The sequence below is a fragment of the Schistocerca cancellata genome, chromosome 4 (genome assembly GCF_023864275.1).
Source record: "Schistocerca cancellata isolate TAMUIC-IGC-003103 chromosome 4, iqSchCanc2.1, whole genome shotgun sequence".
NCBI lineage: Eukaryota > Metazoa > Arthropoda > Insecta > Orthoptera > Acrididae > Schistocerca > Schistocerca cancellata.
The window spans coordinates 927,881,885-927,894,292 of record NC_064629.1 but is presented as its reverse complement, the minus strand read 5'-3'; positions in this window follow the sequence as shown (position 1 = coordinate 927,894,292).

Genomic DNA, 12,408 nt, shown 5'->3' with positions numbered 1-12,408 from the left:
TCCGCATGTATCCCGTGCCACCCAACGTGCTCTAGAAGGTGTAAGTCAACTACCCTGGCCAGCAAGATCTCCGGATCTGTCCCCCATTGAGCATGTTTGGGACTGGATGAAGCGTCGTCTCACGCGGTCTGCACGTCCAGCACGAACGCTGGTCCAACTGAGGCGCCAGGTGGAAATGGCATGGCAAGCCGTTCCACAGGACTACATCCAGCATCTCTACGATCGTCTCCATGGGAGAATAGCAGCCTGCATTGCTGCGAAAGGTGGATGTACACTGTACTAGTGCCGACATTGTGCATGCTCTGTTGCCTGTGTCTATGTGCCTGTGGTTCTGTCAGTGTGATCATGTGATGTATCTGACCCCAGGAATGTGTCAATAAAGTTTCCCCTTCCTGGGACAATGAATTCACGGTGTTCTTATTTCAATTTCCAGGAGTGTATATATTACAGCCATTGAAAGGCACTGTCACCACTAAAAGTAATTAAAAGATAAATGTTTAAAGATTTCAAAATTGCTCCTTCAGAGCTGGCGACCGAAATTAAAAAATTTTAGGAATAGTTATTCTTACAGTGGGCCTAACTAAGGTAAGGTTTCGAGTCTGCTGTGGTGTGCTGCTGCGGTGTGGATGGATCTGATGGCAGGTAGGTCAGACATTGTACAATCCTGTGTGCCCCACCGAATTTGTGCATCGTGCCCCTTCATCCACATCGTGCTTTGGGTAGAAGCCCACATTGAATGATCGCCTTTCAGTGTAAAGTCCAATAGGTTACACCCGTCATAGCTTTTGTTGAACATAGACAGTTCATTAAAAATATTTGCAGTAACATTTTACAGTCTAAAGTTTACATTAGCGGGGTTGAGTGAACGGCCGTCTTGTGGGGAACGCGGCCGCGGAGCCACCGTTAAACCGTTGTGCCACTGTCCGCTTGGCGTCAGAGGTGGGAGGGGGGGGGGGGGCGGCCCGCTTCCAAAGGGCGTTCGCGTTCGTCCGGAAGGCTGGCACGGGATTTCCACTCAGCAGCAAACAACTAATGTTATTATGTTCACTGAAAATGTATCTATTTACACAAATTTAATATTAAGGAAAGACATACGTAGTTAAAAGTTAGTTTTTTTTTCAACCACGTTTCGTAAAGACAGTACGATTCCGCGCGATTTCGTACGAGAAGTATTTAATACTACTAATCGGTCACACGTGGAATCGGCGAGTTCGGTCACAAGCTCTCGAGGTGACTTCTATCAATAACGAGAGAGAACTACCTTAAATCGATGTTCTGCTACGTGCTACCTACAAATAGAGGGAATAAGATCTACATTGACACACAACAAAATAGAGTGAAGTACATGGCGGAAGATCCACGGTTGCACTAAAGGTCGTAGATCAAATGTTAACACGCCCTCCAGCTTTCGAGAGATCAGGTGCGTAATATGATAATGAAGCCCTTACTAAATGAGTCCCGAAAACGCAGACAAAAATTTCGCATTTAATCTGATGGAGAAATTTTGACACTCATGTTTCTAATCAAACTCAGTTATGCCAGTACAGAAACAACTTAACATGTACTTTTACTGTGTAGTCCACAGTCCTTCGTGTGATGTTTGGGGGAGCATGCATAATTTAACACTGTCATTTACCACCTTTCTAATTCACAGATGCCATATGGGAAGCGAGACTGTTGATATACCTGTGTATAACCCTCAATTTGTTTAATTTCAACATTGTGGCAATTACGCAAAAGGTACGTTTGAAGGAAGTGTTATGTTTCTTAATTAGCCCAGAATATGGACTCTTTGAATTGTGTGATTAGGGCTCTCAACTTCCTTTTCGTTACATCTCTCATTGAGTAAGTGTCTGACTCTCACACACTACCTAAGTAAATCCATGAACAATCATGCAGCTCTTCTCTGTATGTCTTCTATCTAGGGAAGAGTTTATTCTTGAGAGTGATTTTAACTGATTCTTGGAACCCCTGAGAAACAGACATCAATGAGAAAATGTTGGAAAACAATAATCCGTAAGTACTATTAAAATTCAGCACCATTCCTCGACAGAAGGCTCTGCGGTCGTGAGTACAATTCAGGCAATTTTTTAAATTAATTTTGGTGACCATAAATAAAGATATGTGCAATGGAACCACCGTCATAAATGCTTCATTGGTCACTGTCTTCACTTAGGGCATAATCTTTAGACCAGAAACAACATACTTCACGAGAGAGTTCGTGTTCACCCCAACCTAATATGAAAATCTCTCCTTATATGTAGATAAAAATGAACCTCTCCCAGAAAAATATAACCACTTTGTGGAGCGATAAAGAAAATCTCACACTGACACATAGCCCGAGTCTACACAACAGACTACGTTGCTGGTGGCCATGGATACTTATAATGTTTATTGGAGTAATGTCAGAGCTTTCATGTGCGGATCAGATGAGTCAAAGAGACTAATATCCGAATTATCGCAAAAATGGTCGATACTCATTGAAGCTAGTTAGTCCCTCAACAGTTATAATACTCGTGAAAATGATATCCAGACATAACGAAACTGACGCTAAAAATTCTTCAAATGTACAGCGAATAAAATAACTTCATTCACTCTTCATTTTTGTTGGAGTAGTTGGGAACTATCAATAGCCTAACGAAAGACGCTGTTGCGTGGATAGACAACACTTTTTAATTTATTTGCAATCGATTTCAAAGCAACAACGGCTTTAGTTTCAGGAACTTTAGCACTGTTATCGATGTAATATATCACAGAAGTAAACTTGTACGCTAGTAAAGCTCCCGTACACGATCAAACAATTTGTCAAACATTAGTATGTTTTCGGATGAGTTCGAGTCCCGGTACGGCACAGAGTTTTAATCAGCCAGGAAGTTTTACTATGGTTGCCAAACATTTGACCGTGAACGGTGCTATTTGACGTGTTCGTCCAGCATATATCATGTTTGAATTGTTTGCAAGAACTTTTAATTGATAGGAAGCTTGCCAAGGTGGCTGACATTGTTTGTGTCGATGTTTCGCCACATATGATTCGTGAAAATTATAATTTATTTCACTGTATCGTGAGTATCCATAACTGTGAAAACCACAGTCAAGGTGTAAAGTATGTATGTAGAACTGTAAAGAGATCCGAGCCAAAGTTCGAGATACGTTACGTACCAAGAATAATGGAAATGTAACCCTTGTGTGCAATTTCTGGTTAAGCCACTGCAAGTATGTATGTAGAACTGTAAAGAGATCCGAGCCAAAGTTCGAGATACGTTACGTACCAAGAATAATGGAAATGTAACCCTTGTGTGCAATTTCTGGTTAAGCCACTGCACGAGGACAATTGTAAATTTAAAAATTACAGGGTCGCCACAAGCCCAAGCCCTTCCTAACAATTAAGATAAGGCCGAACTGGAAATTATCAGTTTAATTAAACTAAGAATTTAACAATAAGAATGCAATTTTTTCAAAGAAACTAACAAGATGAACAGCATTGTATGTCGTACATCAATGAGCTTCTTTAATTAAATGTGTATTCCTTAATTGGAGACAGTACACCGTTCACTTTGATTTTTCCTCCCACTTTTGTGCATCACAAGCAAGCAGATTAACTTAAAAAAAAAAACAGGGAATAGAATATTAATTTGAAAAGTGGCATCAGTGAGAAAGATAAAGGACATTGAATTTTTCTTTTACATAGCACATTTATTTCATGACAGAATTTGATGCACATCCTATGAATACACATGACTGGTGCCCGAATAAAAGAATTTAACTCAATAATTCGCAAAAATGGTAGGATAGCGCAATGAAAAAGGAAAAACACACAAGAAGGAAGTGCAACACAATAATTCAATCATCCCATCTACATACGCAAGACGGAAATAGTTCAGAGAGGTACCTATCACCATTATGCTCCTGCAATAGCTTGGAAAGAGATTTATCCGATTCGCAAGGTTTTGTAGAACAGATATACGACGAAGAAACCACCCCTGCCGCTTACGAAATGCCGAACTTCAGTGCGTGGTAATCTTGATTACGAGTTAACTGTTCAGAATTTAGACATTAAACCAAGCACAAATGTAACCAATTTTAATGGTGCAATACCAGAATGATTTTTCCACCACGAAATAAAATTAATCCAGCAAGGCAGAAACCCCGCCCCCCAACCATTTCAACTTACACGTGGTCCGTTCAGAAACAAAGCGTTACGAACATTTCCTCTATGCACACGAAAAACTGATATTTTACTGAAATTATAACACACGAAGCATTTAAACTGGTAATATGAAAACCTATAGCAGTGCAGTTGTAGACCAGAAGGATGATCGGTAACCAAACACGAGGTACAAGACGAACACAAAGAGACAATAGCATCTTCCACGAAAACATAGAAAATAAGAACAATAAAAATCACACTCACTCGAAAACACTATTATTCTCACGTTCACCCGAAGTTATACTGACTAGCTTTTCCTAAACATATTCACTGCTAGAAATTCCACGCCACGATGTCCAAAAGGAACAAAGCAACTTCCGCACTTTTAATTTCAACCACCATCATAGCCGATTTTTTTAACAAAATAATTATGCCACATTACAAATACACATAACTACACACGCTTCAGTTAAGCTGAAATACTTGAATATTCCATGAGTTGAACACAGGGAAGTTCTAATTCGACCTACTTCCTATCAGCAGAAACCTCCTCTACGAGCTACGAACTGTACTCACCAACCGCTAGCTGCAGTGTCCTTTCTCCACCGAGCTTTGCCTAACTGCCGGTGCACCGGAAGCTACCAGAGGGATAGGCTTCCGCCACCAACCTGACAGACAAACCAACCTCAGACTAAAAGCGGTAAACCTCTCTGTCCAGGTAATAGGATCCTAAGTTGATCATCCTGTGCTACCCTCCAAACGAAAAGCAAACATCACCTGCTCCTAGCAGACGACAACCAACTCAGCGTCCACCACAAAATAAACCCAAAACCACCCCAAACACTCATTCACTCACATTCATGCACACATAAGGTAGGGTGAAGGGAAAACGTAATAAATACAGGTCATAATTTCCTATGGAGCATAAAAAAAACAAACATAATATCATTTAATAAGCTTTAGTTTGTTTGCTCAGTCTTTCTGGGAGAGTTAATAAATTAAACCACAATCAGGCGGCCGACAGAATAGCAGGCACGGAATCAAATGAGACAAGCGTCTTATGAAACGACTCCACAGAGACGTTTCAAAAGTTAAAAATAAAAAGCACTGGCAATTACCAAAAGAGTAGCGATGTCGCATCTTTCCTAGCCATATATTATACAGGAAGATGTTAAGAATGTAATCAATATTCTACGCATGACATAGAAGTGGGAGTGAAAAATAAAAATCGAAGTCCTCCTTTTCTTTCACAGACATTGTGGGCTACATGTTTCCATGTTCGGGTATTTTAATGAACTGTTCCTAAAAAACCAAGTAGAAGAGAATAAATTCTTGCTTACTTGTGTCCCTTTTTCCAGTGTGAGGGTGAACGAACTCCAGAAACGTTAATAAAAGTATCGTGGTCCATTCGCAGAAAATTGATGTAATCATCTGGTTCTGAGTGTAACATTTCCATTAACAGGTTTTAATATGTATATTTCTCACTCATTTTAAACCATTCTCTGGACAAGCGTCTTGTTTACTTTTTCTTCTTTAGCTAATGCCAGAAATGCTTTGTCTGCATTTGTGGCTATTATCACTACTGCCAAATGCTCACGAACAGTAACGGCGTCTTCTTCAAAGCGAGGTTAAACTGACAAATATTGTTTGTACGCGTACAGGATAGTTTGACAAAGCCACTGCTAGCTAAGGGTGAATTTGACAAACAAGTTCGTTCGTTTACAGGGGCCTTTAATGTGCTGCAGCATCTTCTAGTGCAGTGTTTCACAACTGGTGTGTCACCACAAGGACGTGACGCAAACATTTACATACAGTATTATCGTAGGAAATTAATGGATTTTTGTGTTCTTAAAGAAATTAAGTGTAATTTATCTCCTTCGGTTTTGAATAAGAAGGTACTATTTTATGCCTTGATTATGTGTTACATGCTGATAACTGTTATATTTTCATACATATTAAATGTAATTGATTTAATTTATTTACTCAGTGTTGTTGTTCTACTTTGCTTATCTTAAATTAGTTGTAATCTCGCCTGTGCCATTGCACCAGCTATGGCCCTGGTTTGAGAGTACTTTGTAACATCATAACTTTTGAGTACTTCTAGCTGCAAGTGCTCTTCCCTGAAATTCGGCGGTTCAGCAAAAACGTCCCTCTCCTATTATTTTTATTGCCTTGTCTTGATGTTTGTTCCAGCTTGTAGCGGATTATTACCCTTTATTGCTCTTATCGTTCGTTGCCGATGGACACGCACATTGTCAGATAAGAATAGAGTATTTTAGTTCAACAATATTGTTGTTATTCCATTTAGTTCTTTCTATTGTTTGGATATTTCACTTACGTTTTATCACTGATGTGCTCTACAGTGGTGCCAATATTGTGATTACTGTACTAATATCTTCTGTTACAGTGTTCAACTATTTTTTTCGATATGAATAAGTTCACTGCACGAAGTGCAAGTAGTGAAACCATCGGGCTTGAAAAACGAAGGAACATTGAGTAGTTCAAATGCAATATAGTGATAATTATTTATCTTACGGGGTTTTGTGGTGTGGTGACAAAACATACCCAACCCCCAAGTGTATTTGATGTGGTGAAAAACTCATTTATGCTGCTTTGGTTGTCACTAAATTGAAACATTTCTCAACAAAACATCTCTCTCTGCTAGGTTAAAGATGTGAATATTTTCGTCGGCTGTTGCAACAAAACGAAACAAGCGCACCCCATGACTACGTTGGTACGCGTTTCGCAAATAGTACAGCTATAAGGTAGCCCAACTTATAGTAAAGCACAAAATACCATAAACAACAGCAGAAACTTTGTTAATGGTCGCGTGTAAAGAAATGGTAAACACAGTTCTTGGTTCAGAAGTTCCCACACATATTTCAAAAATTCCTCTCTGCTGAGACAATCATACGCCAAGTTGGTGACGTGTCCAATGACATCGAAGACATTTTGAAGGAAAAATAATTGCACGTTCTCATTCCAGAGTCCACTGTTACTAGCGGTCATGGACAACTTGTTGCCTCCATTACGTATGTTGATGGGGATGTAATTGCAAGAAATAGAAGTTATCCTAACTTAGGAACCGACCATTGCCACATTCACCGCGAAACTATTATTGCTAACTCTTTGCCATCTCTTCTGAAAATTGTGATAGAAGAAATAGTAAAAGCCATCAACTTCAATAAATCGCGGCCCCTCAATATGCAGCTTTTTAAAGTTTTGTGTCAAGAAGTGGGATCACAGCGCACTACACATCTGCTACATTCTGAAGTGCGACGTTTACCTCGCCTACTACCAACGCGACTGTTTGGACTTAGAGATGAGGTACTTCCATTTATGGTTATTGAGGGGCATGAGTATGCTCATTTATTTGCAGAAGATCGAGGTTGGCATATTTTTCGTACATTTAAACGAACTAAACAAAAAAAAATGCAAGGCAAGAAATAAATATTGTGACTAGGACGAATAATATTCATAGATTTATTGATAAGTAAAATTGTGGATACAGACAATTGAAAATGAATCACGTCATATGTTTCCACCTGCATAGTCCTTACTGAAGATAATATTGCGTTTACTGATTTAATTAAGGAACATTTAGTACTCATGCAGTAGAATTTCAAAAAAATGTTTTGGAAAGTGTGTTGAAGATAATGACTGGGGTCGTGATCCATTCGTAGATTCGAAACATCTTCCGGGTAATTTAGGTTTAATCTTACAAAGGAACCAACAGATGTGAAAGCGGGCAGAACATTGTAATCAAAATTTTTCTAAGTGTCTTTGGACACATTTTAGTTGTCAATAAGAAGTCGATACATGGCCGTTCCCGAGACCACAGTTGTTGTGTTATTACCATATTTAACTACATATTTGTGTGAACTGGGCAAATCGATGCTGACTTTAAAACATCAGAGAGAGAGAGACAGCGAGGGAGAGAGAGAGACAGAGAGAGAGAGAGAGAGAGAGAGAGGGAGGGAGAGAGAGATGGAGACTCAGCTCCATCGATGAAGAAATGAAGCTTGCTTTGTCAACAATTCCGCCACGAGTCAGCCAGCTGTGTCCATTTAAGCAGGCTCAAGAATCACACTGAAGGTATGAGTAGAGTTATTTACTTTAAAATTTATATTAGGAAAATCTATTTTCTACAGTGAATTAAAGTTAATAAGTTGATAAGGAATGAGTCTATTCTTATTTTATAATAATAATTGATTACATGATGATATAATAATTCGTAATTGTATTAAGATTCACATGATATTTTGGGACAGACATTTTAGTGTGCTGTCTTGAGTCTAGGCCCACCTGGATGAGCCAAGAATAATGGAAGTCTGTAAAACACTGCTCCAGTGTGGTTACTATAAGTCTATTACCACAATAGAGGATGCTGGGACACATTAATAGGGTAAACTTATCGTGATGTATCCCACCAATAATAGTGCTCAAGTGTCTGAAGATGAGGCCATACCTGTTTCGAAGTCGATTGCAAATAAATTTAAACAATCAACACAACTAAGTTGAAGAAAAATAGGATGAGAATAGTCATTGTTCTCTACAACTAAGTATTCTACAGTTGATGTAACAAATTTACAGCGTTATGGAACTGATAAAACTTTCAGAAAGTATTATGTAAAGTTAACAACCACATGGCCTCTAGATAGCAAATCAGGCTTTCTGAGCTTCTCAAAGTGTATTTACAAACAAGAATTACTGTTGTTTCTACATCACAGTACAGTCTTATTTTTAATGCAACATGTAGAGTTAAAAATGTTGTGTGAAAACCAACTACTGCTTTTTGTTATAGCTGTTTCTTATAGGTACATTCTATCATTTGTTGTGCACTGACGAATCACCACTCAGCTGAAATAATCTACTTATTTATTAGTAATTAAATGAAGATAAAAATGGAAACTGTAATTAAGGCTTCAAGAGAAGTCCAAAAATAAGTCCAGTAAGCTTCTAACTCATTCTGATGTGTAATAATAGGACCAAATGGGTGTGGAAAAACAAAAGTATTGGTTGATAACTGTCTCTTAGCTCCTGGTTAGTTGAGCTAGAATAAAAAAAATTATGTCTACACTTCCTCCAGACACTTAGAGTAATCAAAGTACCAAGTACTTGTAAGGCAATATAAAAAGATCAAAGAAGCAACAGGTGACTCATTAACATCATTTATTAGCGACAACAATGATATACCATTATATTAACGTCAAGATAATTTAGTTTTGACATGTAACAACTTTGTATTTTATAATCAAGATACTGTAAGAGAGTATTTTAATAGGGTTGGACATAAATGAACAGACTGCTTTTATTTAATTCAAATATATCCTAAAGTACTGAAGTAATTAGTCAGTGATAACCTCAAGTTTGTTTAGATGTATTTAGACAAGATGACACTAATCTACATCACGTTTGTTATGAAGTTGTTGGTGGTGACATGAAGTTCGAGACATTCGAAGTATTCTGCACAAGCTGTGGAACTGGTAACTTTGGTTTCATTACTGTTGATTTAACATATCACACACATGATGAAAAATATTGAAGTAAAATACACACACACACACACACACACACACACACACACACACACACACACACGCAAACACAAACAAACACACACACACACACACACACACACACACTAACAGTTAAATTTAATGATTTCATTATCAAGAATCCAAAAGGTACACATAACTTAATTAGATTTGTAACTAACTAACCACATACATTTTGTAAGAGTGAGAAATATGAAAAAATTACAAATATATTAACTAATAAATAACCATTTGACATGCATCTGCCTGCACATTCCTACTGTGGACCTGGTACCAAGTTAAAGGAAAGAATGGAATGAGGAGATAAAGGTATCAGTCCATTGGATGTATGAATATATCTGACATTATAAGAAGGAGAGAGCGATCATAAGAAGATAATCAAATATAAAATTATAAAAAAATTGAAAAATTTCTATAATCTTTTCTTTAAATTTTAAAAATTTTCTGTGTATTAACTCAGTCACACTTAATATTAATATCTTTTTTCCTTTTTCTATGAAATGATGACCAGTTTCGGTAGATTAGCTACATCTTCAGATCTGAGAACAGACAAACCAAGAGAAAACTTTCCATAAGTAGCATGTTATGTAACAATTGCTACTGGCTTACTTTTAAAAAGATTTTACAGGGAATTAACGTACTACATATGTTACTATTAATGCACTAGCAGCCTACAACACAGTTGCTTTGTCTATAGCATTTTAAATCTGTTATGTACAACTTATAATGAACAGAAGGTCAAGTATATTACATACTGACGAACAAATAAGAATAAGAAATTATTATTTAGAAGAAAAACTAGTTTGTGAAATATATCATGCTATCTGTAACAACAATTGAAACAAAAGGCCTGTACCAGCATCGTAAATACTCTATTCATTGAGTTAATATTAAGTGATATTGATAAAATGTATAGAACATTCTTGAAAAGTTGGAAAGTAAAAAAATTATTTAAGTTTACAAATTTTTATAATTTGGTAATTCATCATTGGATGAATCATGTAAAATACATATATTGCATGCAGTGATCATAAGGATTTAGAGCATTGATATGAGGCAGAGAGAACTTCAAAAAATGACAAAAGAAAGAATGTATAGTACCAATGCATCATTTGATGAAAAATTAGCTGAACAGCAGTTAGAGGTATAATGTGTGGAAAGAGAAAACTAGGTATGGGTGTTGATGTTAATAGCAATTTATGGGTTCTATACTATTTTGAACACAAATAAATGAAAAGTTTAGCACAGATTACAACGTGCTACCTACCGGTACAGGATGTTAAAAAATGCAAAAAAATAGATACACACTAGAATGGATAAAGTAATTTTGATAGAGAAAAGCTTGTTACAAAACTAAAAATCATGATCTTTCGTAGTGTTTATATGATTAGTGAATTACCTACAGAAGATGAATGCTGAATTGCTCATTTTGATGCATCAAATCATAATTGCACGTACTGGATTTGTTAATATGAAATACATTGTACAACAATTGTGTATGATTCATTTATTGAAACTATACCACAATCTGCACTGCGGCAAATGCAATACTATGATGAAATCATGTGTGTTCATTTGTAAATATTAGTTCTAAATTCAGCAATATTATGAATGTACTAAATTGTTACTTTTGGAAACAAGAAATAAGGATAAGTAAAAGAGGAGTTAATTATATCTGAAAAGCAGAAAAAATAAAATCAACACGTATAAAAAGTAAGTAAAGCACTAAAAGTAAGTAAACAATATTGTAGTGAATTGAGTAATATGTTTAAATTAATTGGAAGTTATATTGATTTTAATAGATGCAATTAGCAGATGTAAATCAGTCAAATGATGAAAAAGATTTAGTTAAGAAAGGATATTTATCAAGTGAATTAAATAACCTTTTCTGTTGGCCTAATATTTTCCGAATGGTTCACCATTCTAGTACTTCTAATTTATACAGATTATAGTTAAATAGCAGACATTTGCTTGTATCTAGATATTCTGGCCTCCCTACTATATTTTAATGACTTATTTTTGCCTTTGTAGAAAAGAAATTTTGTGATAAAAGTCTTTAGTTCATGTGCCCTTCCCATTTTATGTATCTTTACCTCCAAAACAGCTTTTTCCAAAATACTTTCTTGGGTTATACTCAAACAATATAAATTTTTTAATCTTTTCAATTTGGCCAGTATGTTTTCAGAAATGTTCATGATTTTTTAATGTTTGTAAAAAATTTTGTTTTTCTGCACAAAATCCTAAGCTGGATATCATACTGACATTTTTCATCAAATAATCTTAAAATATTAAACATATATCTCAATTTAATATTTTGGTGAGCTTTTGATTTTCGTAAGGAATTAGATTTTTCTGCAGAAATTTTTATGTTGGCCTGTCTGGCTATTTTTTCTCAGAGATTAATTTGTGTTGCAACAAGTATCACATTTTCAAGAACTATAGCAAATACTTTTGCAAATGTAAGAGAGTTTATTCTAATGTTTTTGTACAAATTTCACTTTATCTGCTGTTTCTGTAAGCGATTCATGAATTATATTTGCTAATTTAGACTTTACACCAAATTACTGGATTACTGTATTTTATCAGTCTTTCGTTCTCATCCTATCTTGTAAGTCTCAGATGAATTTCCTGTAACTCTCCCCATTTCCTAAGCCTTGTCAGCCCCCTTCTTCATCCCTCTGCCTTTCTCTTCAACGCTTCTGC